We start from the raw sequence: 3,577 nt of genomic DNA, 5'->3' as shown, positions 1-3,577 counted from the left end.
CTATGCTGAGATGGCGCTATGGCCGGGCGCCCAATCCGAGCGGGGGAAGGCGGGGCTTGCGCGCGCTGGGATCCTAGGGCGATGTGACGCCGTCGGGCGGGGCGGGAGATCGAAGTTGCCGTGGTGACGGATGAGCGGGGCCGCCCCGAATCCGGCGTTCCACGCCGCTGCCTTGCGGAGCTGCGCATGCGCGCTGGCGGGACGTGGGAGCCTGAGTGGTCAAGCGTTGGAAAGTACTGCCCAGGGAGGTGGTGGAGTTAGCATCCACTGAGGTGTTCCAAAAAGGTGTAGAGCCTGTACTGAGCGAGGTGGTTTAGTGGGCACAGTGCTGATGGGTTAACAGACAAGATGATCTTGGAGGTCTTCTTCAACCTTAATGATTCTATTATTCCATGACTTGTAAGAATAAAGGCAAAAATAGGAGCTGGTAAAAGAATGGAGTTTGGTTCGTTCATCAGATCAGTCAGTTTAGGCTAGAGGTAAAGATGTGTGAGCTAAAGAGATCAAACAGGCTCTTATCTATAGTAGAGAGTTTTCCCCAATTTGATTTAACCCACTTAAGACTGAGCCATTTAAGCACATTTGCACTTGATTTCTTATGTTCAATTCAATAACATTCCTTAAGTTCTAAAATTTCTGAGCCCCACAACTCAGCACTTTGGAAGACCAAACCAAACGTTCAGGATGTGCCATGGCAGGGACTAAGCATGAGCTGAAGCACAGTCTTTAAGCTGGAACATTTACTGGAACCAACACAAATCTTATGAAGACTAAGAAAGATAAATGAATTGGCAAACATGAGCCAAAAACTACTGAAAATAAAAGCAGGGTAATGCAGATGCACTGTAGGAGTTGTGCTAAGGACCAGTAAAGTCTTAAGGAGTAACAGAAAGGAGGATGGTGTCTAAGAAAACAGAGTGCAGTGGGGTGATGTGAATGGAGATGGTGGTGAGCTGGTTTTAAGATTAGAGGCAAGAGTCATGTTTCCTTTTACTGCAAAATACCAAAAATTGCTTTTCATCCCCACACCCAGCCCTGGATCCTGATGGCTGCAGCTGGAAGGTTCCTTGCTTCAGCTCACTGAAAACGAAATGTGACCCATGGAAAACAATTTTGTCTTACTCAAGTCACCCAGGACAATGTGAACACGTATTAGAGATAGAGTACAATTGCATATGGCTGGTAGAGAACAGGGAGCTTGGGTGTCATTGCTGCTGCAAGTTGTAATTAGATTTAATTAGAATAACAAATAATACATTTGTCCTACCGCCACCACAATAAATCATCCTCTGTTAATGAGATGCTTGTGCAAAACGTCTGTCAGGATTATGTAATTCCCGAGTAATTTTTTTTTATACTTCCATACAGAGTGGATTAAAGCAATTATAAGATTCTGGTTTTCAATGAGACACTCAGAGTTGCATCTGTCAGAGTCTCAGATATGTTCCAAATGTTTCCAGCCAAAACATCAGAAGACATCCCTCCTGTCTCCTAATTTATTCTCAGTGTCTTGGCTATGGTGAAGAGCTTGACATAATTAGATTTCTGTTTACAGTAAAAGCTATCTTTTGCTGCTTACAGTACTGTAAATATGATGGTATTTCTGTGGATTTCTTTTTCAATTAAAAAAAAAACAACACCTTTTTTGTTTGTTTGTTTGTTTTTTATTTATGTGTTCTTGAACTTCACTAGGATTTTTGTTTCTGGAATAAATTATTCTTCCCTCACTCGTGAAACACTGTCAAGATGATGACTATGAAATATCATTTAATGATTCAAAGCTCAGGGTGGCAAATATGAACAGGCTGAAACAAGAATTTCTAAAATTACAAAATGATTCTGCAGGCAGTAAATAAGGGCACCTGAGAAGAGGTTGGAGCTAACTTTTTCTCTTTCCTACAAGTTCTTTCCCACAATCTAGTTTTTCAACACAGACAACCAGCATTTGGCAGCAATGTGAAATTGTAACAACCAGAAATGATGGGCTGGACTCTAGAGTAGACAAACATTTCAGTTAAGATAGACTTTTCCAGATTTGCAGAAGCAGGCTTCATAAGAATGCCACCTGAAGATGCTAACCCATAAAATACAGGACAGACCTCTAGTATGCAATCAAAGCTGCTCTGGCTGCACTGCATTAGGACAAATATCCAAGGTGTCAGACCTGTTGTTTATTGGCTGCACAACTGACCAATGTGTGCGGTTTGAGACTGAACCTTGCCTTCCTTGGGCATGGTGTGATGGACAGCCTAGTCTCACACAAATGGTGGTCATCTACCCATGCTGGTAGATAGATGAGGGGGTGTGTACTTTAACAGAAGAAAAGTATTGATCTTTATGTTTCAGTAATCATCATCAGAAGAAGCAGAGCCTTCTCTGTGTTTGGAAGAAGGTAGGAGAGTTCCTGAAAAACTAGGAGGGTGACTATCTGAAACTGCAATTATTCCAAATTACAGATGATTTGAACTTTGAAGCAAGAGGCCATTTCCAGAAAAACAATAATTGTTATTGTGTGTATGTATGTCAGTGGGTGTGTGAAGGGATAAAAAACTGTTATGTTTTCTGTGGGGTTTTAATTATACTGAGAAGTCAGGTGATTTCTTTTCATATCAAACTAGTACTGTGTAGCTGGATGTTCTCTAGAACTGATCAGAAGAACTCTGCAGATATTTTCAGTAAGTTTTTGCTACATGTCAAAAAATAATGAGATACAGCAAAACCATTGTCAAATGTAAACATAGTACACTGAAAACCCACGAAGAAGTTAAAAATATTATGAAGCACATCATAAAATTTCATCCCCGTGACATTTTATTTTTAAAACAGCCAAACAGATGGTCAGCAATATTTTCTTGCACTCCCATCAGGAAGACAGTAAAATATTTTGTCTCTTATTTATTCATAAGTAAGGAAATAAATTCAGTAGCTATAGTGTTCTTTGCACAATATTTAAGACAACACCTCTTTTGAGGGAAAGCTGTAATACCTCGGGAGTTCAAATTATAATTTAAAGTTATTGGGGCTTGAAGAATACAGGCAGCCTACAGGTTGTGATATAGGAGCGATCACCTGACCCCACTGGCCCCAGCAACTCATCTACCCACGTGTTCCCTTCTCTGTTCTGCCTTTCCTGACCAGTTGGAACTATTCTGCCCATCGCTTCATTAGATTACACACCATGATTTTTCAAGATATTTCTAATATGTTAAACTCTTCTTATGATGATGCAGAGTGGGCAATTCAGTCAATTATACCTCTAATGAAAAGTCAGTTGAATGAGGCGGAAGGAAAAGAAGGGAGAAAGCTAACCAGTTTTCAAAATCACAGTCCTCACACCAGCAACGACAAAGTTCTGTGTTTTCTCTTGACTTTGCTGTTCTGTTCCATTGATGTCTCCTAGTCTTGCCTTGCTAAAGACAGCACAATGTTCTCACAAGCTGCTACAGGCACATGCAGTCCTCATGATGCAGTATAGGAATAGGGTTAACAGTAGACAGACTACTGAGAACAGAAAAAGGGGTTGAAGAACCAGGAAGCAGACACAGGGTAGAGCAGCATATTAATGTCAAAATATTGT

Source organism: Meleagris gallopavo, chromosome 3 (genome assembly GCF_000146605.3).
Source record: "Meleagris gallopavo isolate NT-WF06-2002-E0010 breed Aviagen turkey brand Nicholas breeding stock chromosome 3, Turkey_5.1, whole genome shotgun sequence".
Classification (NCBI taxonomy): Eukaryota; Metazoa; Chordata; class Aves; order Galliformes; family Phasianidae; genus Meleagris; species Meleagris gallopavo.
The sequence above is the reverse complement of the archived record's forward strand: the minus strand, read 5'-3'. Positions refer to the sequence as shown.